This window comes from Oxyura jamaicensis, chromosome 13 (assembly GCF_011077185.1).
Source record: "Oxyura jamaicensis isolate SHBP4307 breed ruddy duck chromosome 13, BPBGC_Ojam_1.0, whole genome shotgun sequence".
NCBI lineage: Eukaryota > Metazoa > Chordata > Aves > Anseriformes > Anatidae > Oxyura > Oxyura jamaicensis.
The window spans coordinates 5,575,722-5,602,396 of NC_048905.1; the positions used below are offsets into that span (position 1 = coordinate 5,575,722).

General features: G+C 45.5%; 1 protein-coding gene and 1 long non-coding RNA gene across 7 annotated transcripts in view; both read left to right on the top strand.

The window, feature by feature from the left end:
• Nucleotides 1–26,675, top strand: part of KCNIP1 (potassium voltage-gated channel interacting protein 1) — a 376,470-nt gene that overhangs the window by 314,810 nt on the left and 34,985 nt on the right. The gene's annotated exons all lie outside the window — the stretch shown is intronic.
• On the top strand, nt 1,096–3,742 carry LOC118173678. Its single transcript, XR_004754343.1, has 2 exons — nt 1,096–1,233; nt 1,607–3,742. It is a non-coding gene; the product is annotated as an uncharacterized LOC118173678 (long non-coding RNA).

A 26,675-nucleotide genomic window follows, 5' to 3' on the forward strand; every position in this document is an offset into this window, starting at 1 on the left:
GGGGGGGAGACTAGACTAGCTGTTCTGTGTTATTCTCATGCACTGAAGTCAATATGAATCTGGAAAAACGCAGACCGTTAGAAAAAGTCTGAGAACAAAGGTTGTGTTATTAATCATCACTTTTAATAAAACTAAGATAGAAGTTGTGGCAATGTGATGGGAAATAAATAATATGGGGGAAAATCCACCTGTGATGAGAATCACTGCAGCCAGACTTGACAGCAGAGGCTTCTAGCTTTATGCCTCGGGACTGCTTTGAGACGCTGCAGAGCAATTGCTAGCCACACAAACGAGGGGTCACATCTCTTCTTGCTTGTGCAGAAATCCAGTAAGCAAAAGCTGCCACTGCAGAGCATGTGCCTCTTGTGGCAGGCATGGCTTTTGAGTTTCTTGGCTCCCAGCAGTGACATGGACCTGCTGGAGAGTGCTCACCTCTGAGCGTGGGTTCTGGGGAAAGCACTCAGCTGGGATGGGGCCTGGCACAGGTCAGCCAGATGGGAAATCAACCCCTGGTTGAACTGACATCAGACTTTTCATCTTTGTGCTCAGTTTCGGGGCATAAAGCCCCATCCTTCCTAGATCGGATCTTCATGTCACATCACCTTAGTGTTCCTTATTTCAGGCCTGAAATACCCTCTTGTGCTCTTCCTTTCAACTTTCCACTTCCTCTCCCCTACCGTCCTTTTCCTCCCAGCAGGTGTCCTCAACTTTTGTTGCCAGTCAGAAAAGTAGGACACCAGTGCGGAAGCCTTTCCCTGGCTCCCTCGTGGCACAGCAGGCATTGCTACTCAGTCACTGGTGCTTCACCCAAGCTGAGCCAACAGCCCTGCAAAGGGCAGGTCTGGAGCTGGAGAACTTGTGGGGCAGCTGCTGAGAGCAGCTGGCGGCCCCCGCAAGGCTGCTGGTGAGCTGCCACCTTGAGAGGCACCGGCCTTTGGGTTTGCTGCTGGGGTTCCTGCAGCCGAGTGGGTTTATCTAGAAAGATCTAGAGGAATAGATAGAAAGTCCTAAATAAAAGGAGAAAAGCACAGTGCAGCCTGAATTCCTGCCAGTGGAATTGATGATGGAATCACCAACGGTGGCTGTTACCCTTACATTAATTATTCCTTGCTCTAATAAAACACACCCAATTTCAGACAGCGTGCATGTAAACGGCAGCTCAAGTTAGTCCTCTGAGGTTATACAGTTTCTATATTCATTGCTGGTCTACTCACCATTACAGCTTGATAGGAGGTGTTGTGGTTTAACCCACTTGCTCCATGTAGCATCAGTTGCACTGCTGACCGATGCCCAGCCCAACCCCGAGCAGCCGGCCCCCCACCCCTATATATTGTTCAGCATGCCGTCAGATGGGATGGAATACCCCTTTGGCCAGTTGGGGTCAGCTGTCCTGGGTCTGTCCCCTCCCAGCTCTTGCTGCACCCCCAGCCTGCCCGCTGCCCGCAGAGCGAGAAGCTGGAAAGTCCTTGGCTTGGTGTAAGCACTGCTCTGTAGCAATTAAAACATCAGCGTGTTATCAGCACTCTTCTCATCCTAATCCAAAACATAGCACCCTACCAGCTACTAGGAGGAAAAATAACTGTCCTAACTGAAACCAGGACAGGAGGCTACGTGTGCATCATTAGCACCCTCCGGCTTCTGCTGTAGTGGGGCACATACAGGATGAAGCCTTGTCCTCCATTCAGCGGTGTGCAGAACCTTCAAGGCCGGCTATTCTTGTCTGTGCTTCCCGCTGTGGCCTAGAAAAAGTCAGCAATGAGGTTTGGTTTCTGGAGCCTTTCTGAAATGGATTCCTGTGCTTTCTGAAGCTGTTGAGGCTAACAAGCTGGGAATCCCAAGGTCGCTCCCTCTTAAGGGAAGAAGTGTGGGGTCCCCTCCTGCTTCTCTCCATAAACCCTGTGGGTCCTCAGACCTGCTGCCTTCATTCCATGGCCAGCAAGCAGGGAAGCATGCACAGAGCAAAGAGTGGCTCCTTCATGTGACTCAGAGGTGAACCAAAGGGAAACATTCTGATGGGATTATAGCTGCCTTTGTTAGGGCAGAAAAATGTGTAGTGTGTCAGGCAAGGGCTTGTCTGCCAGTTGCTTCCTTGAGCTCGTGCAGCAAGAAGATGGCAGGCTGAGGCACTGAGCTCCTTGCTCCCAGCTCCCTGTGCAGCACTAACAGAAAAGCACCCCCACGTCTGCCCAAACCAAACAGACATCAGAGGTTCACCTATCACGACGCAGAATGCATCTCCAGTGACAAAACTAATAACTGGTAATTAGCCAGCACTTCCAAAACCACTCTGGGCTGGTGAATAACTGCTGGAAAACGCAAATGTGATATGAAGCCGGAGTAATTTGTGGGCAGGGGGGTCAGGGTGAGATTGTGGTGGTGCAAATGGGTTGGGACCTGAGCCTGTCAGTGAACAGCCGTTAGTGTGGCTGGAGATGCCTCGTGGCTTAGGTTGGGACCCTAAACCATTCGTTACTTGGGTGCTAGACTTGGTAACTTGACTCAGAGCGTATTGTTCCCAATCATAGTCTGTAGCTATCTCTCCACATAACTTGCAGAAGGTACAAATCCCTTAGGGATAGTCAGAGCCAGAGAAATATGAAAAAACCTAAATCACATGGGGTAAAGGAGGCAGATGAATAACTGTTGGCCAAGGCAGGCTGATAAAATACTGAAATTCAAACAATATCATTTGGTCGGGTCTAGGTGACTTAAAATGACTCAGACACCTGGTTCTTGCTTTGGTTTGCCTGATTGAAAATGAGAACAGCAATAAACCCCCCACCTTTATGCACACACAAATTATATTGGATAAGTACATATGGAATAGTAACTTAATATTTTTGATGTGACAGCTACCTGCGGTATTGTGAACGATCTCATTATGCCATTCCTAAAACACAGCAGAAGGGGAAGAGCCTCAGAGCTCTGCAGTGAAAATAGATTTATGGGCAGTGGCCATGTGGGAAGAGTGTTCAGGACTGCCAGGTATGGGAAGAAGATCCATAAACAAAGGTGTTCTGGAGATATTTGAAATAATGAGCTGCATAGGAAGAATCAATCAGATGTTCCTGTTTGTTCTTTATCGTAACACGAGAACAAAGGAATAGTTGATCAAAATGACAAATTTAATATTTTGTTTTATAACAGGCTAATCGTAGAACAACATTGGAGGCTTTTTACAGGTGTGGGTAATGAGAACCTGTCGTGCTGTATTTGTTTTAAAATGAAGCAAGGAGATGAATCCTCCTTGAAAGCAAAAATGTGATCCAAATAGCTTGGCTGCTGGGAGAAGCTTCTGTGATGGGAAGGTTATTCTCCGTTATTCTCCGTTTTGCTGTGATTGTTGCACCTTCGTATGATGTATTTTTCCCCAACTGATTTAAAGAGCCTTTTATAGATCACATAAGTCATTGAAATGATTCATCATTGCAATTCTTTTATTACCACACAATCCTTTTCATTATATGTTATTTTGATTGATCCTGATGAAGTTCTTACTCGTGTTCCCGGAGGGCACACACAGTGCCTACCCAGCACAAACCTCCCGGAGTTAATTGAGCCATTCAACCCCTTTTGCTGTGTGCAAGAGATACTTAGGCTAGGCATTAGCAAGACCATCTATCTCTATTACCAAGACATCTGGTATTTTAAACAGACCTGCTTACATTCCTCTTTTTAGCATTTAGCAAAAATAAAGCTATTACTGCTTCACCAGGAAGCTTAACCTTGTCCACATATAACTAAAAAACAAACCCCCTTGTTCTTCTAGTTGTTGCTCTGCAGAGTTTGTTTTTGTTGGCTCTGGTAGAAAACTGGGCACTCAAGTTTGTGCTGCTAGTTGTGTGTGTGATTCTAGCTGGAAACATTTAGTCCCTGGAGTTACCCTCTGTGAGAATAACAGTATATATTATACAGCAGATATAGCAGTGTTTGGGAAAAATCGATCCAAAGGCTGCTGTAGCTCTGCAGAATGTTTTTTAGCCTGCAGAATATTTACTCCAAAGGACTCCCAACTTTGAATCCAGCCATTTATTTGGCATTGACTCAGTTTGGGTTTTTCTTTGATCCAGGCGTGATTCAAATCAAACACCTAATAAGCTCTTAGTTAATATTTCTGCCTCTTGTCCACAGCTGGTGGTGCTCTGTTCCGGTACTGAGGATCCATTCTTGGGCTTAAAACACAGAAGCAATTTCTTGCATTAGCTCAGTGCTGTAGCAGAGAACAGGTGGTGCGGTACCTGTGCATACCTTGGTGCGGGCCAAGCTGGGAGCCGAGCTTTTGCTGAGAGGTGCTCATAATTAAATTATTTCTTAAAAGGGGAGCGCAGATCTGGGTCTGCAGGGTTTGCCACCCAATTATGCATCTGTAGCCAACTCTCTCATCAGTTGTGTTTATTGAAATGACTAAAGAACAGCAGAAAACTGGCTTGGCCTAACTAAACACCACAGTGATAGGTCAGGGTAGGGCTTAAAGCTGGAGGGATGGAAGAACCTTGCCTGGCGTCTGTCGGCCAACCAGCAGCCCTTCCACAGAAGGGAAGCATAACGTGGGGCTTCTGTGTCCCTGCACCAGGGAATCCCAGTGCCTGGGGTGGTAACAGCCCGTGCCAGCAGGGAGGGGAGCTCTGGTTAGGTAGGTGCCAGTGGCAGGGAACCCTCATCACCCTTGCAAATGCATCCTTCTGCTGTTTGATCCGTTCGTCAGTCACCTGCGCATGGAAACAAAGCTCCAACTCAATTAAGTGTTCTTCAGCTGGTGACTTGATTACTCAGGCATGTACAAGCACCCCGTACCTCCACCCTGGCTTCCATGGGTACGTCTGTGCGATCAGAGGGCATCCCTTGGTTAGCAGGATGTATGAAACCCTGTTGAGGTCCTGTCCCCAGGCATGGCTGCGCAGTGGCAGCGGGCCCAGCTCCTCTGGGCCCCAGGGCATCCATGTGCACCCAGGGAGCGTTTGTGTGTACCCCGGTGTGCTGGGGGCACGAAGTGCCTTGCTGCCTCAGTGTCCTGGGGTAATGTAGAGGAGGAGGAGAATTGGGAAGGGGAAGGATCCTTCCTTTCCTCCCTCACAATGTGCTGTAGCCTCCTAAGCAGTACGGAAGAGGCATTTACAAAAAGCATCCAAATTGGTAGGATTACTGAGAAAATCCCCAAAGCAGAAGGTGACTGGTATCACAGATATGTTTTTTAAAAAAAAGTATATAATGAGAGCCATGCAAGATGTTGCTGAGGTTAGGAGCCCTGCATTAAGCTGTTCAGGGGCAGAGTAAACTTGAGAGAATTACCCTAAAGTGAAAGAAAATAAAACCTGAGATTACTGCTAAATGCTGAAACTGCTTGGATGTTTTTTTAATTAAAAAAAAAAAAAGGCAAGCAGTGGAGAGAGGAGAAGAGAAGCAGAACTAGGGGGAGAGCCTGAGAAAGAGAGGGAGTGCGAGGCCGGGGGAGGGAGAGGGAAGGGGCTGCACACTCAGCTGAGCAGCGGGGAGGAAAGCCTCCAACGGAGGAGTTTGCAGCTTTCGATGTCTGCCAGCCGGGTGCCGGCACGCCAGCAGGTACTGCCTGGTGCCTCGGAGGATGTGGACTAAAGGCGAGTCGGAGGGACTGCAGACTCTAGGCATTGTGGTGGTGGTATGCTCCTCTCTGAAACTTTTGCACTACCTCGGGCTAATTGACTTGTCAGATGGTAAGAGAACTTGCAAGTTTTCCAGCTCCTGTTTACTTGTGTTTAAATCTGTTTCAGGGAAGTGGCAGGCAGCAGGAAGGGAAGCACTGTCTGTCAGTGCACTGGTTTCTTGATGTTGTTGTCTTCGTCTTTACTAAGACTCATACAGGCTGCAAGGGGGGAATAAGGCTTGATGTCTTATTGAGGACCTTGGTTTGCTTTCAGTATATTACCGTAGCCAGCAAGGATCTGAAGCTATGATTTTTTTGTTGTTTTGTTTTGACTTATTTATCTAATTTTCTTGATTTATTTTTTTTTGTATTTATTAAACCTTTTTTCTCTCTTGAAAATAAATTTAATGCCAGCATGGAAGAAGGAAAGTCTCTCTTGGGGTAATAGAAGTACAGCTGATAATTAGGTGCATGATTTCGTATGTACCAAGACAAGGAAAACAAACAAGAAAATCTGTTGTGACCTTTGTAAGTTTAAGACAAGATGGGAATAAAGATCCTGAATGTCAATAGAACAAAGAAAACTTCTGTATTTGGTGCTGCAGACACTTCAGTAAAGTAACCAGAAACAAAATAACCTGGAGGGAAACATTTCTGTTTTCAAGTATTGAATTGAAAGATTTGGTCTCTTCATCTTGGCAGTGTACAACTTTTCCTTGAAAGCTTTTCCCAGGTGAGGAAAGCATATGTATTTTAACAGCTAAGCAAACTGTGGTGATCATATTATCTAATCATAAGGGGATGCATGCATCTCTGTGAATTTCAAAAGAAAAGGCTTCTTAATGAACCAAATGAGACTTAAAAAGAAAAATGGACACACACACCCCAAGTCACTGAGTGTATTCTTGCTTAGGTATTGATAGTGCCAAGTTTGTCTCAAAGCACAAGCAATGATGAAATACTAGCATAAACTCCCATGTTAGTTAGTTTGGCCATCTTTAAATACGGGTTAGCTAAGGCTGAGATGAGATTAAATAAAAGTAGAGGGCATTTATATACCGAGTATGTTTTGCTGGATAATGGTAAAAGCAAGGAACGTGTATGGAATTCCGATCTTGCCACTGTAAAACCAGTACTGTCACGTAATCGTAGCAACCCTCCTGCAGGATTAAGGAAAATAGGAAAAGTGGCCTCAATAGGAGTTATTTTCTTTAGACTAAGAGGAGATGCAAATTGTCCTGTATTTGTTGTTACACGTGTCGGTATTCCACAGAGTGTTTAGTTTACTCCTAGAGTGACACTGGAGTTCAATTATATAATTACAAATAAAATATCTGACAGTGACAGCTATTTTCAAATAATAGCAGCAGAACAGCTCAGCTTAAAAATGAGCTGTCAAGTCAAATGCTGAAGCAATTGCATTGCTACCTGTCTAACAGCATGAACACTTTTTATCCCTTCTTTCTAGATCTAATTACTGTAATTCCAATGTCTGCTCTTTTCAAAACAATTTTTTTCCCCAGAAGGTTCTGCACAGTTTCTCCAGCAAAGTCAAATGCATGACAGGTGAGAAAGCTGTCTGTTCACAGCTGAAATGAGCAAAAGTGAGCAAACAGTCCTAAAATATATTCACTGAACATCTCTGGATGTGCACGTTTGCAGTCATCAGTCGATAATCACTCAACCCATTCAAGTGTAGAACAGTATATAGTATTTTCTTTCAACTCCGTTTGAGGGAGTACCATAATAATTTGATACCCATAATACCTGATTTCTGATTTCTTCTATCTGACAGAAGCACGATTCTATAAACCTTGCCAGCTTTTTTTTTTCTGTAGTTCTTGTTTGGAAAATAGTTCATTTGGAGATCCAAATGTATTTATTTGGCATTTGTTAAATTACATGATTTTGGGTTTTTCCCCTTCTGATTCTTTCCTTGTACTGAGTATTAATCACATGTGTAAGTAGTGAGGTTAATGTAATGTAAGTGCTTGTTAATGCAGTACGACGCAAACTTCAATCATCTGACTCTCTAAAGGTGGTATTAAATTCTCTTATTCGGTGTGCTGTGATTGGGAAGGTACAGTGGGTGTTTATATTAAGCCATTAATATTTCTTATGTCTTTATATTCACTAGAAATGATCAGTGCTTTTATTTATAGAGATCCAGAAATTCTAGGGGCTTTCATATGCCTGTGTGCAATAGCACTGAAAGGAGCTGTTGGAATTGGTTATGTCCCTCTTGTCTTTTAGAACCAGTGTTATTCTATCTCATGTAGCCAGAACAGACCTCCTCAAGCATTGTTCCTTTGTATGGCAAGGAGAGGGGGGGAAAAAAGCTGAGTGCTGATTCTTCATTCATGTAACATAAGAAGCAAGACTTAAGGAGAAAATAGTGCAGATAATAATTCGGGGAATGGGGAATTTTAGAAGTGGCTGCAGCTGAATGCACGTTTGTTCAGCTCTTTCTCTGACAGTTATGTTCCAGATGTAAGGCTTGGTTCTTGCAAATACTACAGATGATTGACAAAATGGCTGAAACCATTAGTGGCAGTTTTAATTCCAGAGAACAACCTAGAGCAGCATTTTTTAAAAAATATTAATCCAAGTGAACAGGATCTCTTATTTTTTTTTTTTCCTTCAATTCTTTTGTCCCACCTGAAATGCAGGTGGAGTGAATCTATTTAAAATTATCCCATAAAACTCAGCCAAACAGAAGAGCCTCAATAAGATCAGACCTCGGCTTGTGTAAATGTTAATGTTTTCCGGAATTCTTCATTAACGTGTTCCTATTTGCTTATAACCAAATGTTGAAGGCTGGAATCTAGATACAGTTCTGAAGCCAAATTTGCTTGACTAAACAGGAGTTGTGCAAAGCATGGGGCACTTTTTTTGTGATCCAAATAGGCAGAGAAGCATGAAAGATAAATTGTTTTATGCTGTCATTATTTTATCTCTTGTGGGCTTTGTTTCTTGCTGTGTTGTTGCTGCTATCCTGTGCTGGGATGGGGAGCTGCTGCAGTCTCATGAGGTCAGGTCCCAGCTCCTGATGAGTACACACAGTCGCATCCAAAACGGTGGGCCACGAGTCCAACATGTATGTTCTAAAGTGCAGCAAGACATCTGCCGATAATTAAAGGTGTTACATGCCACCTGGGGATACATCTAGCACCATTTTCTATTGAATCATGCTTGGAGACCAATAACCCTCTCTGTAAAGCAAGAGTAAATTCTGGCTGTACGTCTGTTTTACCAGTTTGGCTTTAACCCAGCTTCTTTGCTGACCAAACATCCATCCTTGATGCACTTGAAGCATTAATAAATCACATTTCTTCAAGAATCATATTTCTTCAAATAAGAAGGATCCAGAGCAAATATGTGCAGTACTTTTGGACTAGTTCAGTACTGATTCAGTGACACCCCAGCAAGGTGCAAAATCCTGCAAATACATGGAGTGAAAGATACCATTGAGTGTATTCGTCCTCATAGTGTATTTATTTGTCAAGAGCTGCGTTCACAACAAAAGCAGCTGAATCCTGAAGCAGGAACTGTGGAGTTTGGATCCAAAACAACCACAAAGTACAACTTACAGCCTGCCAACTGGTCACCTCTGAACTGCATTGGTTTTACGTGTGGTACTGTTGCAAGTGTTGGGACTGGGAATAGCCCAAGACCAATCATACCTGATTCTTGAGGTACTGGATGGTTTAACCCTATATAGAGGTTAAAGCCTCTGCAGAGCAGATCAGTTGGGCATGTGGAGTACACCAGGGTTCCTGCTCCAGCTCCTTGGGCCCAGCCCTACAGAGATAGTCATTGCCTAGCTGTTACAGGTGCTAGCCAGTCTGCAGTGAGATGTATCATGTGAAGTAGGAGTATTCTTCTATAAGAGCTCTTGTGAGACCCTGTTCTTTCCTATGGCTTCAGGTGGGAACTTTAGATATGCTTTAAAGAGAGGGGAAATAATGAAGTGATTTGAGCAGGTTAAAAGCTGGAGTCCTTTTGACTCCAAGGCACCCCAGGAAGGTAAAGAGCTACAGGGGAAAAGGGACCAAACCCATTGCCTTCAGCATGTTGCAGCCTCCACACCATATGATGTTATATTGCAGCTGAGTTAGTGTATTTCACAGAATCCTCTAGGTTGGAAGAGACCTCCAAGATCACTGAGTCCAACCTCTGACCTAACATTACCAAGCCCTCCACTAAACCATATCCCTAAGCTCTATATCTAAACGTCTTTTGAAGACCTCCAGGGATGGGGACTCAACCACTTCCCTGGGCAGCCCGTTCCAGTGACTAACAACCCGTGCAGTAAAGAAGTTCTTCCTAACATCCAACCTAAAACTCCCCTGGCGCAACTTTAGCCCATTCCCCCTCGTCCTGTCACCAGGCACGTGGGAGAACAGGCCAACCCCCACCTCGCTACAGCCTCCCTTCAGGTACCTGTAGAGTGCAATAAGGTCACCCCTGAGCCTCCTCTCCTCCAGGTTGAACAACCCCAGCTCCCTCAGCTGCTCCTCGTAAGACTTGTTCTCCAGACCCTTCACCAGCTTCATTGCCCTTCTCTGGACTCGCTCGAGCACCTCCATGTCCTTCTTGTAGCGAGGGGCCCAAAACTGAACACAGTACTTGAGGGGCGGCCTCACCAGAGCTGAGTACAGGGGGACAATCACTTCCCTGGACCTGCTGGCCACGCTGTTTCTTATGCAAGCCAGGATGCTGCTGGCCTTCTTGGCCGCCTGAGCACACTGCTGGCTCATATTCAGCCGACTGTCAACCATCACTCCCAGGTCCTTCTCTGCCAGGCAGCTTTCCAGCCACACATCTCCCAGCCTGTAGCGCTGTTTGGGGTTGTTGTGCCCCAGGTGCAGGACCCGGCACTTGGCCTTGTTGAACCCCATACCGTTGGCCTCGGCCCATCGGTGCAGCCTATCCAGATCCTCCTGCAGAGCCTTCCTACCCTCGAGCAGATTGACACACGCACCTAACTTGGTGTCATCTGCAAACTTGCTGAGGGTGCACTCGATCCCCTCATCCAGATCACCGATAAAGATATTAAAGAGAACTGGTCCCAGTACCGAGCCCTGGGGGCCGCCACTAGTGACCGGCCTCCAACTGTACGTCATGCTCAGTGATTCCTTTCCAGTTGTCCTGACCATACTGGTGTGCAGGGCCTGGTGCTGGGGGACACTTCTGAAATGCCAAATATGTGTCAGTGCTGGCAGAGCTCGAGCAGCACACCCCTGCAGAAGTCTGGCTCCTTTTGCCATCAGGCTAATTTCTCAGTTTCATGCAATTATTTTTACTTCAGGGGGAAATTACTTGCAAACTATTCAAAGGGCTGAAATGAGAGGAGTTATAAAAATGCCATTTATTGTTACAGTGCATCTCTTACGATGTGCAGGGTAGCAGGCACCTGAGCTTCTGCACAATGTCCTCCAGCCCCAGTTACTCCCGCTGTGGGATCCTGTTCCTGTTGGCCTCCTGAATTCAGTTTCTGCCCTGTCCCTGCACACCAACGTTAATTGCCAGGTTTCCTTAAATAGGCACCTGATGACAGTGCTGGCTGGATCATGCTTCTTACAAATACTGTATCTCATGTTTTTCTGTACTGTGAACTTTTACCTTTGAATACAAGAGAGCAGAAACTCAATGAAAACATTCCTGGAAGATCCTGAGAAATGCCCTGCATTACTTCGTGTACCTGCCCTCCTGGCAGGGTCCTGCAACGTGTTTTTATAGGCAAAACAGAAACTTCTAAACATTATGTTGCTTTATTTTAAGGAAAAAATGGTTAGCCTCGAGGATTGCTTGGTCATGCTTCTGAATACCCTAGTTAGTTGTATAATAAAACATAACGTGTTGTGATGCACCACTGAAGTGAGACTCTTCCCCTGCCTGCTCAGGTGGGGTTGGCCCTGCAGGATCCCTGCTCTTAGCTGAAGTTCTGTATTTTTAAGGATTGCTCTTTGCCTGGTGAAGTGGCAATTTTGTGCACGGTTCTCTACTGACTGATAGAAAGCACGTGTAGTTTGAGCTGGGATAGAGATGTTGGTTTTGTTATTACTTGGTAAAATTTCATCTTGCTCTTACATATGTGATCATCCATGTGCCAGGTGGTACGTCCTTCAGTGGCATATGTGAAGGCATATAAGTAGCCACGTTACAGGACTCTGTAGCTCTGCCACGAGACATCTGTTGCCAAGGCCGCCCTGGGTCAGTTACCACCCGTATGAAGAGTGTTGAGGGTGCAGCAGATCCCTCTTGGTCCCATCCACTTCCATGTCTTGCAGCAGTATGAATTGGAATGTTTTTACATGAGCCCCGCCTGAGCTCTGGTAGTGTACATAAGCAGGCCCTAGTCTTCATGACTCATTTTTTTTCCATGTTCATGGCAATGTAGGGAAGTGAATTAGTCTGGTAGATCAGAATTTTGGGCTGCAGATCTTACTGCAAATATTAAACTGCAGTATTTCCGCTGGGTCTTGTTTGTTTTTATTTTTTTATATGATGGTCTGAGTTCATGTAATGATTCACTGTTCAGCTGGAAACAATGAGACCTTATTTCTGAGGTATAGCAGGAAAATACCTTTTTTATATTTTTTATTTTATTGGGGGGTTGACTGGGAGGGTGGGGGAGAAGTGGATTATCCATTTCAGAACCTCAGTTTTCCATTGTCAGGGATATGTTATGATAGCGTTGCCTGTCTTTGCATGGTTGTACTGCATTTGCAGACAGTCAGCTAACTTGCCTCTGTTGATTACTGGCAGGACCAGAACCAAGGCCCACGTCATGAAGGGAAGGAGTCAGCAGATAAACAAATGCCCCAAGTGCTGCTGCTGAGCTTTAGTGCTTTGGGGCACGGTCTAGCTTCGTCAGGTTATTATTCACAACGTCTGTGTGGGGAAATGACACCCACCCAGGAGAGGACAGAGCCAGGGGTGTGCAGCCAAAATTAAATTAACTTCATGATTCCTGGCTTTCTGATGTTTTGTGTCCTTCTTGTGTAGGATTATGCCCATGTAAATCTGGGGAAGCGTATGTAATCACTGAGGCTTTTAAAAAGTTATCCTGACTAATTACATTTCCTATAGCGAAATCTCTGAATTTATTGCAACACTTCCAGCTTTCAAGGTTTTGTCTCATATAATTAGCTGGCCCTGAGACTTCATTATCTAGTCTGTGGCAGGAGCTCTCCTGAAGGCTGGGAGCTTTGTGCACAGCCTGAGCTGTTGGCTGTGGTTGGAGGTGGAGTGAATGTTATTTCCTCCACGTTGTCTTCTGATTTCCCTTCAGTACCTGCTAGTGCTGAAGGAGCCTCTCCAGATCAACTCCTGACACTTGCCTCTGTTGAGGGGCTTTCCTCTCAGCTTCAGCTCTGCTAAGGAGAAGGTTTGACGTGGTGGATTAATTGCAGTCATTGTACTCCCTGAGGAACTTGAGTTGTTCATGCCGTTGCTGTGTTAACACCAAGGCAATTAGTGTCTGGTACTCTTTCAGACAGGCAATTCAAGTCTTTTAACTCCGAAGGATTTGTTCTAGCAGCAGCGATTCTGCCTCAACCATCGGGATCCATGGAGTGATGCAGTTAGTAGCTGTAATTACTCATGGCTGCGTTTGGAAGAGCATATTGTGCTGCTCCACTGTTTGTGCTCTGATGTCTGTTGTAGTTGCCCTACTGATAACCTTTCTGTTGAAACAGAAATTTCTTAATCGTTTATATTCATGTTACCGTAACGCTTCATGTTTCCCTGCTCCCCACCCTGTTTACTGTTGGGTCTATGAGTAAACCTGCTGTGTATGTTTGTATCTTTGTAAGCTATGTCTTTGTGGCTTAACAGCTCCCCTCTGCTCTGCGTGCAGCGCTCCTCCAGCTTTGCATCTAGGTTAGGTGTGTGTAGGTCCTGTTGCTACAGCAGCTGCTGTTTCATCTGGTTTCTTGCCCTTGCAGGGTTTTGTCTGCCGGCACCCTTGCAGTGTGCTGGGGTTGTGGAGCTTTCCATTGACTGTCTGTGTCCGCCTGAAGTACAGCACTGCCTTAAAGAAAACAATCTTGTGTCCCTGTCCCTCTGCTTTTTGTCAGAAGGCCGTAAGCGTCACTGCTATACAGAGCCTGTGACCAGACCCGAGGTTCTGCTCTTCTGCTCTCCCCGCCCTGGGGCAGTGCCACCCTCCCAGCTCAGCCCTAAAGCCTTGCTTGGATTTCTGTGTTCAGGTGAGACTGCCAGACTGCCACAGCCTCTGCGCACAGAACTGGTGGCTCTGAAGTCACTCACTGCTCGTCTTTCCATGTAGGCTTCCTTGAACACTTTGTCTTTAGCATGTAGTCTGGTTCAGAGACTTCCCTGCAGGTGCTTGGTGTCTCCTTGCTTATTTTGCTGAGTGAGAAAAATCCACTTCATTCACTTATGTAAGCACTTACTTTCCAAATTAAAGGCCTGCATCAGTAAATCAGTAAAGAAGTAAAAATTTATAAATAAATATCCCACAAGCACCCCATATCTTGCACAGGCACAGAAGCTGAAACTTTCTTTGGAGCATTGTACCTACCTGGTCAGAGCCAAAGCTGTAGGTTTTAGGATTGCTGGGCAGGGAGAAGCTGTGATGGGACGAGTATAGGAGTGCTTCTTAAAGTGAAGTAGATGAGAAAGGTAAAGAGTCCATCCTGCTGCCTCAAAGCAAGGTCATACCTGCCTTAGGAAGTCCATGCCAGCATGACAGACTTATTACAACATTTTGTCTTCAGTCCAGCAGTGGACATAGAGAACAGATGATACCTTTCATCGTTGTACAAACCTCAGAGTATTATGTTCTTTCAGCTTGTTCTCCCCCAATGTAAATAACTCTAACTCTTCTGTTCTTTTTCTGTTGTACAGTTTGTAGACTCTGATTGTTTTCACTGCTCTTTCTCAAAGCATTTGTTGGTAAACCACTTTTTTTTTTTTTTTGAAGCTGTGACCTAACTGCCTCTGGGCACAGCAGGGATTGCTTCATGCACCTGGCCAAGTGTATTCCTGTTTGTACTTCTGGTGAGGTGGTTGTCATGTTTGTAGCAACGTGGAACTACTCGTTTATGTTCAGCTGCTTACCCACAGTCATCTGCAGATCTGCAGCCTGGACTGCTGTTCCTCATCATCTCTTTGTGCATTTGTTTCTTTGCCCTGTAGCCTTTTGCGTTTGCCTTTATCAAACTCCACCTAGATATTTTCTGGCCTGTTTTCACATTGCTGATCTGTTTGAATTTTCCTGCAGTCCTGTCCAACGTGATGATATCTGCTCTGTCTGACCAACCAGGCTGGTAATAAACAAGTTGGCCCAGGAAGGACCTCGGTGGATTCCCATCTGGTGCCTTCTGTTTTCTTGATGCTGAACCACAGCAGCTGCCCTCTGAGCAGCTGCCCAGCCAGCTCCCGTCTGTGTCATGGGCAGCTCCGTGGACTGTTCTTCCCTCAGCTGTCGAAGGAGAATGTTGTGTGAGACGGGACCAGAACTGTTATTCAGATCACGATGTAATGCATTCGCTGCTTCTCTCCTGCACAAGGATGTGCTGTATCTGTTCAGTTTTGTTTCTCTATTGCATTTTTGGCCAATCCATGACCTCTGCTTGTAAGCACAATCATTAGCTGTTCCGGTGTAGTCTGAGAACTGAAGAGAAAGATAGAAAAAAAATGTACATGGTACTATAATCGTTCCCTCTCCTTTAGCCACGTGTCCCTTCCGTGACAAAACAGAAGATCCTGCCTTTGGTCTTCCAGTTCTTTGAAGATAGGGAAAACGCAGAGATCAGCAATCCTGGGAAGTTAGGAGCAGGACTTCCTCATCTCTTGTGCAACAAAAATACACCGCCTATGTCTTACAGTTCCTGCTGAAGTGATCACCTGCCCATGTAGGCGTTCAGCCTGGGACTCTCACAGGGCTGTAATCGAATCAGTCATCCTGTAGGAAGTGTTGTTTGTGATCTTCCGCTTCAGCAGTTCTGAATGAATAGCTAGAAGAGGATTGTATTTCTAGTCCGTTGGTGCAATAGTTGTTCCGTGTGCAGCGTGGCAAGCCTTCCTCTTCAAAAAGCATTTCAGCATCACCAGCCCTGTCTGCAGCAGAAAGCATCGCAGAGCCAAGTGGTGTTTGCATCGTACTTACCCAGGGAAGCACAGAGGCTAACAAATGCTGTTTTAAGCTTTATTTCTGCTCTGGTAAAAAGGAATGCATTAGGGTGTAGTGGTGAAAGGTACAGAAGTGAATTTAGACTGCAGAAGAACAGCAAGAACAACCTCCTCCTGAAAGCACAGATCCCATGTTTCAATAAATGCCACAGTTGTCTCAACAGAAAGCCTGAGCACAGCGGGCTGTGTGCACATCTGTTGGAGGACTGCGCGTGGCTGAACTGTACGGAGGACACTTCTGTGCTTTACGTAGCAAGTGGCTGAGGGGAAGGGACCTGTTTTCAGTGGGATGAAGTGCTGGAGGAGGGGGATAGAAGATGAAATTAAGTGCTTATCGCTTTACTCATTAGTGTTTGAAGGACTTAGGCATTGAGCTGACGTAGGAGTTTGTTAATGGTTTGGAAAGTGCAGACCTTTGTGATAGTGATGAATCAGCAAGCTAACTGTCTTAATTAGCTATTTTGATAAGCGTAACTTCAAAGAGAACAACTTGGGTCTTTTATATTGTTATTTTTTAAAATACGTGTTTAGGCATACAAAAATAATATACCAATATACCACACCAAAACTGGTAGCATTTCTCACGCTGTCATTCCGTGATTTCTGTGCCTTTGTTAACTCCCAGATGTACAGAAATGCAGTAGTCCGTGACTTCTGTACCTACTTACAGTTTTTCCCCTCCAGCTGGCTGCTCTTCGTTCAGACTCCCTCCTTAAATTAATCAGTTTTTCTGCTGGGTGGAAGGACGTGGGAAGAGACTGACATCTGTGCATTTTAAAGGAAGTTAAATAGAATTGAATAAAACTTGATGGATATCCTTTTTTTTTTTTTTTTGCAAGGACTTTTGTTTGTTTTTTTGTTTGTTTGTTCTTTTGAAAGGTGAGATGCATAGAGGACAAGCTGCTCTATCAGATTTCTAAACGGTAGGATCTTATGCTTTACCTGTTCTCTAGAGCTGCAAGGAAGACTGGACTGCAGCACGCTGCATCAGTTCTGCCCTTGCAAAATAGCAGTGTCCACAGAGCTTCAGAAGCACAGCAGGTACGAGGTGAGACATGATGCTGGGTGATGCACTCGTTCATGTACCCCCACATCATGTCAAATGGCCACCGTGACAGTGGGGTAGGCGCATTCAGTGCAGAGACCTCGGCGGATGTAGAGCCTGCAAAGCAGATTCTTGGTTTAAGGAAAAGCTGGGTTACAAGAAATAAATGTACAGCATCTTCTAAACTGAATGGTGGCGTCATTGAAGGTCTGTTTGCCCTTGTGCAAACTGTATTTCCGAGAGGTTCTCAAAGCTGCTTGTAACTTCCACTGCCAATGGAAGCTGGAGGTTCCCCAGTGCTGCCAAGCGGGGCATCGGGCTGCTTGGCTGACGTTAGTGTCAGTGATGGATCGGTACTGGTCAAACTGGGTATACTTGATAAGCTTGGCCTTCTGTTCTCTCATCACTTATTGCCCTTCCACGTGGAGACCTTTTTCTGATGTGTTACGGGATAAAGAGCCGCTGGGTGATGGGGGATTCAGGCAGGAATGTGCTCCAGTCCCACGCAGGTCACTTTGTGTTGCAGGGACGGTGTTTCCAGAACCACGTAATCAAAAGTAAATGCTCCTGAAGGCTCAGGCAGGAGATTGGAAGTATAACCTGGATTTCATTTTCTTGAGAAGGTTTTTTCTTCCAAATATATCACAGCATTAAAGTTGCACAGTGTCAACTGACGTGAGGGGTTCAGTTTAACCTCTAATCCTCAGGAGTGTAGATAACATCTTCTGTAAAGCACATCCTTGCCAGTAAATTCAATTAAAATATACCAGCAAGTTAGAGATGTGAGCTGAAGAAGTATGAAATGGAAAGCGAAGTCTATCTTGATGCTCACAAGTTTCATTTCCTTGCAGTAAGAGCCTGTCACATTGCAGGGGGCTAGAAACGGGTGTCTGAGTTTTGAACTGTTCCTGAATGCTGCTGTCCTTTGGTGAAGGTGATGAGAGAGGCTGGGGGCTGTTGCTGGAGCGGATGGAGAGCCCCAGCAAGCACAAGGACAGGCTTTTTAAGGAAGCCATCTTGTGACTTTCCAAATATCGTCTTCTTCGGGTAGAATTGGCTTTGGAGGTGGGTTCAGAATCTTTCTGAAGGAGGTGAAATGTCAGCCAGTTTTGTCTGGAAGGAGTTCAGATCTCTTCAATCCTTCCTGCTCGCTCAGCTGCTTGTGATGCCTTCAGGTTTTCAGACGTGTAGACCCTAGCAGGGTGCTGTCATTGCTCCTTTACTGCCAGCTGGGTAACTGCGGGGATGCCGTAGGGCCCTCTAACAAGACACTGATCTTATTAAGGTGTGTTTCTGATGCATGTACTGATGGTACAATATTGTATTCCGCCTGTTTTAATATATTTAATGTCTGAATTCTTCCTGTGCAGCAGGCGCTGGAGTAGCACATAACTGCATCAGTGGGGGAGCACTAAAATAGTTCTAACAAAATCTGGAAACCCAAACCAAGTAGCAGGATATACCTGCTCTGGTTATTACAGTGTTTACTGTATTACCTAGTGGGGCATATGATTTGAACTACCACCTGATAGGTGAAATCCAGGCTGAGACTTGAAAAGATCTTGATTTTCATCCAGTCTGGCTACTGCCCTGCTGGGTGACTTGCCATGAGGTCAGTCCCATCAGGAAGATTTGGGTAGCGAAGATGAATTTCTAATGTAACTTCTTCACCTGCTAGAAGTGTCCAAGGAGTTACTTGTCTGAAGCCAGAAAGGAGCTAACTAACTTTCTTTTCATCCTATTCTGGAAACACAGCGCTTACATAACGGCCATTAGCTTGATTGTTTTGTTTGGCATCAGTTAAGTTCTCAGAGCGCTGTTTACGTGCCTCTTTATTTCCATTATATCAACGCTTCTGTAGAAGTAACAGCAAAAATAAAAACAATCTGTGCAAGGCCAGCAATGAATAATACTTCTCGGACAGTTCTGAAATTCTGTTGCTGTCAAGTTTTTACACTTACCCTGAGCTTCAAGATGCTGATCAAGGCTTTTTTTGTGGAACTGAAGCATAATGGAACTGTGGCAGCTATGCAGATTGGGTGCACAGCTCACATGGAGCTGGTGTTTTGTTGCAGGTTATCAATGACTGAAAATGCTGATGATCTTTACGTTTTTTTAGCAGGGTGTGATAACACTAACAGGCTGCGTGTAGCCAAACGTATCTTTCTTCCAGACTCCTCCCGCTTTTCAGTCTGGTTTTGCTGAAAACTTAATTAATATCCCCACAACTCCATAATGATTTAAATAACTTATATATACCAATCATCCGTCTGGAAGATGCCAAAAGCCGTTCATTTCATCAACCCTGAAACTGTACCTTCTTCAGAATTAAATCAAAGCACTCTGCAGTATTAAAGCTATTATGAACTTTGTAAGATAGTTAATAGCATAGAAAATGGATTAGGCACGTGTTGCTCTGCATTTACGGACTGCAGCATCACTTGGAGACACGGAGCACGTAGACGCTTTGTCCCTCTTGAGTTCCCTGCAGCCTCTCCATTCGGGTGCATCTGTGGTCAGAGCGTCCCTGAGCACGGGATTCCTGCACCACAAGACCTGCGTGTCATCTGCTGCCTGGCAGTCAGCAGCCACAGGAATTGCCGTGTCGCTGGCTAAGTACAAGGAGGTGCTGTCTGGTATGAAAAGCTGCTTTGCGTTTCACTGACGTTGGTTGAACTCCTCTGACTTGTTTCTGGATTACACTAGTGGGAAGGGGACCTGTCCCCTTCAGCTCTGCGCATACCCCTTAAATTCCTGTTTTCTGTTGAGAGGGGTGCCAGAGAGCATCAGCTGGGGTAACGCTGATCACAACCAAGCTGCGTCCGATGCTGTAGTGAAGTTTGGACCAAGATACCCAGCTGATTCTCGTTCCATGGCTTTCTCAACCATGAAACCTGCCCACGCATTACTGAGGTACAAAATAACAGGATCAGTTTCATAAAATAACCAGGAAGGCTGCAAATCAGGGCACTGTGGGGGCAGAGTGAGTGTGGGGGTAAGAGGGAGGAGAACAAACCAAACACAGTGCTGTCTGCAGGTATTCTTCACCTGGGAAGGTTTTCATCTTGAGGATTTCTTCTCTTGAAGGGAGGTATGCTTTATGGAGTCACCCTGAATGCGTTTCTCTTTCCTTGTTGTGCATCTTCCATCAAAGAAGGGAGCAGCTTGGCTTGGCCTCCTGAGGGAGAGCAGAGGCAAGCACCATGTAATTAGCAGTGTGACCAGGGTAAGTGCTGCTGCAGGTTCTGCTGCCTTCGCTTCAGGCGTTGGCGAGATAAGGTGCACAGCTCAAAGCTAAGGGGAGCTCAGTGCTGCTGTTAGGAGCTGTAAAAGTTGAAAGAACATGGAAGTAGTTGACTGGAGCATAAATATATATTTTTGAATGCTATTTAATGAAATTTTGTATTAAACCTTTTGTTTAATGAAAAATTTTGGAGGAAGCATTTGGCTCAGTTCGCTCAAGGCCATGGGATACAGAGGAAGCTGGATGAGAGGTGCTCTCATGACGCTTCCAGCTATATGATTTGGTTGCTTTTTTTTCCTGCCCATTTCTAACAAAATCTCAAGTCCTTGTTTTGTGTTTCATCCCTTTAGATCACAGGGGAAAAGGTCTAACCAAAACGTGATGTTTACCTCTTTCTTATAGACTTGTTTTGTATCTGGCTTTGGCCAAAAAGTGAATTAATTCCTGCTGGTACTATGGGACAGGCTTGTGTGATTTGTCTGTTGCAATGGTCACATCTGGGCTGTGTGGTTAACTAAATGCAAGTATCTAATTATAACAAAGAGGGAGGGAATGAAATGCAGTCTGTCTTGGTGAACAATAGGATCCAAGCTGGTCGCAGTGATCAATGAATGTCATTGCAGCAGTAATCTACATACAGCTCTGCTTGCCACACAGTAACTGCGTTGCCCTGTAGTATCATGCGCCAAGATTCGTCACAGGTAGGTTTCTTTTCAAGCCCACCTGTACACTGATTATTGCACTGCAAGCTTTATCAGTAGGGATGGTGCCGGAATTCATACGCAGGGCCCGTATTTTATTTGTCTGCTGTGAACCTGAGCAGTGTCCATAGAAAAGGAAGAATCAGGAAGATTATTTCAGGAACAAAAATGTGAAAACAGATCCTGTCTAGTGAATGTTGGTTATTAATGTATGACTCAGCTGCACAGGGTTATGTCAGTGTGAAGTTTGGCAGCTCATCTTGCAGTCTCAGGCAATCCTGTAGACCAGCTCGGTAACACAGAGCTCTGGCTAGCTGCTGAGTAGCCAACCAAGAGACCAGCAGTTTGCTGAGTTGTGTCCTGTATTAATAGTGGGGTTTGGCTTCTGTAATGTCAGAGGGCTGCTGTCACCCAAACATTGTACAGCAAAAGGTCGAGGTGAACACACTTGTGCCACTTCTCCCCTGCTCCTTGAGGTCGGCTGCGGGGCAGAAGCTGCTGGCAGAGCCTGGCGGGGTGATTGAAGGGGTGAGCTTGTGGAGTGCCTACCGTGGACCGGTTTCCAGTCAAGATCAGTTCAGCTGGTCAGATGAATCCTTCTTCCTTGATGAAGGGCAAAACTTTCTTTCAGAATGTAGCTGAATCCAAGTGCTGTAAATCTCTCTCCAATTTTGCATAATTATCTAGCTGTTGAACTGAGAACTTCCAGTGCGTGTGTAAGGTGGGACTTGCACCAAAGCTGTTCACCACATGCTGAAGTTCAGATGACCAGAGCACCCACGCAAGCTGAATACAGCCAGACATCTGAGCTGACAGAAGATGTGGTAAGAACCTGTAATGCCATGTTCAGTGAAACGGCCCCACCGACCGTTCTCTGTGCTGGGCGAGGGAAGCACCCTGCTGTTGGGGTGGGTTCCAAAGCAGTAGCCCAGGCTTCCAGTAAATTAATTTCTCAATGTGTGTTTTTTCTTTCATTTTTTTCTGGTTCTGTCAACACATTGCAAACAAATAATCCAATTTCTAGGTATTACTGGAATTTTTTCCTGAGTGGAGCTTGGTGAGCTGGGCTCCTTGTATCTCCAAGGCCCGAGTAGCTGGGAGGCTGGTTTTGCTCAAAGAGCTGACCTCTCGCCTACGTGGTGACCAGCAGGCACTACTAAAGGAGGAAGGAAAAAACTGCCACTCACAAAGAAACCCTCAGCAAACTTGCTGCTGGTTAAAGGTGCAATATGAGCATATGTGGGAAGAAAAGGTTCCATATACAACCTAAAGGGAAAGATGAGAAGACAATTTGCCTTTTGTTTTCATACAGTAAAATAACAGAACGGATAATGGTTTGTGAATTACAGGTATTTTTTTTCCTCCTTTTGCTTCTGCTTTCTTCTTGGTATTTTAAAGTGATGATATGAGGCTCTTTAAACCAGTTTCATTACAGTTAATTCTCCATCTCCTTGGGCAGATGCAGCTTTATGTAGCAAATTTTTATTATACCCATGAGCTTTTTGCTTGCTTGCTAATAAATAATGGTGGTAGATATTTTTTTTTAGTGAAATAAATATGGTCTTTCATTGCAGCAGAAAGGAAAATAATTCTTTTTTTCTCCATGCATCTCTAAATTATAGACATTAAATAATGTGAAAACTGCATTCATTTTAAAGACGCGTGGCTAGGTTACAGAAAGAAGGTTAAAGTTCCTTGGCTCGTGCTGGTAATGATAAGTTAGAACATCGTTACACAAAAGGTGGTAGAAACTTCATTTGTTTGGAATCTTGTAAACAGATGTTTTGTTTTTTTTAATTGTGTACAGTTGGTGCAGAGCAGCCAGCTGTACCTTCTGCTCAGGGTCTTCTTCCTGAAGTGGGTGTCCATGAGCAGTGCCTGAGAACAGGTGAGCAGTCCCGAGGCACCACCTGCAGCCACGGCAGCAGATTTGCCTTCAGCAAGAGCAAGAGTGAAGGAGGGAAAGAAACAGCAAGGTGGGAGAACAAGGGTATGACCTGAGGCTGAGAAATTGAACTTTTTAAGGGCCTACCTGGGTTTAGAGGCTACATCCTTGCACTGGCCCCTAGAGAAGCCTTTGAAATTACTTTGCTCTTCTGGGGTTCGCTGTTCTTTCTCACTTCTTTGCCCAGTTATTGCGGACTCTCTGTTACTAGTAAGCCTCAAAATGAAAGTTGTGGTCCAGCTTCTTGTGCTGCTGACAGGAACCATCACTCTAAGTGCAAACCCCCCTGCGGCTGCCTGCTCATCTCCTTGCTTTCAAAAACTTGCAAGAACCCCAGGAGAGCTCTTCTGAACTAACACGCCACGTTTTGAAATCTAGAATCATTTCACTTGGCTTGAATAAATTTACAGCTGTACGGGGACATGTTTCTTTTGGCTGAAGAACATCCTTGAGAATTTCAGGGTAAGGATGCTTTTCTTCAAGAAATTGAGTTGGAGAGGCTCATAATTGGAAGGGGATAGCTATTTAAATAGCCAAAATAAATGGAACATAATTAACATTACCTTAATCCCTCTCCCATGGTTCTTAAATCCACACATGGGAAGCGCAAATTGAGGATGCATGTCCAAATGTATCTTAATTAAGTCCTAATTAATTTAAGTGCTTAAACAGTTAATCCTTTCCCTCGTAAAAGGAGATACCACACTGTGGTAAGAGCACAAACTTTCATTTGTCCATTTTCTGTCTGCCACGCTTCCTGACAGAGACACAGCGAGGGTCCGTGATCCCACTAGGGAGCGAGCGATGGGGGCGGTGGCTGGACACACACTACCCATCTTTGCCCCGTGCATGCTCCAGCTGCTGCAGCTCAGCACCCTGGTGGCATTTCGGGTGTCTGTTAGGCACCAGTGACCGGAGGGACAGGTGAGGGTGAGCCTGTGACTGAGGCCAGGAGGGGCAGCGGTGCCCCGTGCCCTGCCCCGGGGTGTGAGGGTGCGCAGTGGCTGGAGCAGGGCTGGCAGCACGCGCTGGCTCCAGCTGCAGCCGCCCTCTGTGTGAGCTCAGCTCTAGCTCTCCGATTTTCTGTTGTTCTGGGAATATGCCTAAGCTTTATTACACTTCTTGTAGATGATTAAAAGGGGAATTGAAATTACAAAAGGAAATGTGAAGCATTCAGAAAGGGAAATTTTCCTCCTTTAGTCTTCGCTCCCTCCAACTAAATTATTTCAAGCTAATAAATGTTTCTTTTTACCCCAAACAAAAAGCAGCGAGCACCTGCACAGACAGGTCAGAGCCTGATCAGCTGCCATCAGCACTCCCATCTTGGTTACCTCTTCCCTTTGCCAACGGTCTTGTGGCACACATGGTAGAGCCCAGAGCAAATGGGGAAGAGCCAAAGGGCTGATGTGCACAAGCAGCTCTGTATTTGGGATGTTCCTAGACTAATGTTGGGATGAGCTTATTCGTGATGAGATGTCCATCAAAATCCGTTTTTTTTTTTTGCATCTTGCTCTTACAGAGTCCTGCTCATACAGAATAGATTAGAGCTGCTCAGCGTTTACATTTCAGGCAAAATATCCCGATTTAATCCTGCTGGTGTATGTCAGGGTTTTGTAATTCCTTGTTGTTTTCAGCGGTTCTTAGCAATGCTTTCCTATCGCTCACTCATTTGTGGACTAATATGTGAGCCCATTAAAACAGAACGGGAGAAACCAAATTATGAAATCTAATATATTAAAATGTTTTCATGGCTTCTTTAAAATCAAGTCACCGGTAAGGGCTGATAAGTGTACATGTGAGCACTATTAGATCTCAGGGACTGGTTTCCAAACCTTGCTCGTATTGCTAGCTATTTCCCAGTACTCGCAGGCACTATAGCTCCCAGTCCTGGTTGCACATCTGTGTTGCTAAACAAAAGTAATCAGAATCAGCATGAAAATTTAATAAGCTGCGTTCTGGCGTTGGTCATGTTCTTAACTGCGTATTTGTTTTCTAGGCTCACAAGTCCTCAGGCAGTGTCAACCAGAATAGCTCCGGTGTTTACAAGCACTGATGTTTGTTAGCCTCAGAATTCTCTGGTGGTGGTATTCCAAATACAGACCAGAGCTCTGAATCTGCCAGGGTTTTTAGGGGTTATCAAAGGCAGGAGCCAACCTGGGAAGCCATAAACATCATGGCCTTCCCCTTCCCGTCTGGAAATTGCTGTTTTGGAAGCAGAAAGCACTGAAGACAAATTAGTGGAATTTAAAGTTTGTAATTTTAGTACAGCAAAGTCAAATAATTATGTAGTTTGACTTCATGGCAACTCATCGAGCTCAGAGTTGGTTGCGTGCTGCATCCTGGGCATGGAGCGTGCCAAGAAATTGTGCCTAACAATCTTGAGCCTTGGTGCAGTCCCTGTTGCCCTTCAAGGAGAAGCAGAATAAATACAGAAAGGAGTGAGCACTGGGTTTTTGTGTATTCCATTAACCTTTTGCCACAGGAGTGGGACAGACTTTCAAGGTTCCCAGCACTGCTAGCTGGGCTGAATTCTGGAAAGGATCAGGCTGTTGCCAGTCTCCTGAAACTTTCCCCCCTCATCTGCAGGGGTTCTGCCTCCGCCTGCGTGAGTTGCTGCTGGGCTGGAGCTGCTGTGGGTTGGCTTCTGCCAGCTCCTGTGCCTGGTTGGGTCCGAGGTGTGGATAGCAGCACGATACCCACAGTGACTGGAGCTCTGAGGGTCGCTATTGACTGCAGCAGAGCATTACCCTGCTTGTTCTGCCACCGCATTGCTGCGGCTGGCTTGGTTTTTCACTTCCATTGTATGGGGTTGTTTGTTGCTTGAGACCAGTGTTCTCAAGTCAGTGTTCTGGTCTCTTGGCTTCCCCCTCTCCCTCCAGCTGTTTATGCTGTGCCTTTTTGTGATATCCAACTTCTCAGTGGGGCATAGGAGTCTTTGTAAAAAGCCTTCTGTAAAGCCTTTGTAAAACCCAGCCAACACAGGTTTGTGAGGGGTAGGGCCTGCCTAACAAATCTGATTTCCTTTTACGATAAGATCACCCGTCTAGTTGACCAAGGGAAACCAGCTGATGTGATCTTTTTGGACTTCAGCGAGGTTTTCGACACAGTTTCCCATAGGATCCTACTGGACAAAATGTCCAGCATACAGCTAGACAAAAACATCATCCGATGGGTGAGCAATTGGCTAACAGGGGCCAAGAGCAGCAAGGACATCGGGGGGCCTTGGTGGCCAGTCCTGGGAGCATCACTGAGCCAGGTAAAAAGGGACAAATTCCTTCTCGGGAAATACAGTCTGTTTGGTGTCTTGACGCAAATTGCTGCTGCCACACTGTGTTTGTGCAAAAGGCCTCTTACAGGAGCAGTGTGCTCCTCTAAGTTTATCATGTCCATTTGGAAAAACCTGGGAATGTATAGAAACAATATTTTCTGAGCAGTTTCTTGTGTGCAAATAGAGCTTAATTGGTACTTATCTTCTGCTTAATTGCACTTCAAAATGTGAAGCAATCTGCTTAAGTTAAACAACAGTTTTTGCAAGATGGAAAGAATTCTTTTGGGTGATGCTGTCTCACTTGGATGTGATCTGTAGCGTGCTTGTTTAGTATCCGTGTTTCACTCCTTCATTCTGCCTTCTCCTGCTGTGAAGGGGTCCTGTGAGGGTGCAGGCAACTTCACTGTGTTTCTCTTCCTTCCTCCAGGCTGCCCTCTGCACCACAGACTACACCTAGCGCAGCGTTAGCCAACAAGGTGTCAAGCCCCAAGGGAGCCCCCTGCAGTTCTCTAGGACCACCCTCCCAAGGCCCTAAGGAACTAAGCAGTAAACGGACGGGACAATGCCGGGTAAATTCAGATTTCTAAAGAAGCTCTGCATGTTACCGCCCGCAGTGCTTCCACTTGTCCTTGTTGGCTATTCAGAGGGCAGCTGAGGCTGCCAGAGTGCCCTGGAGGTGCAGCTCTCC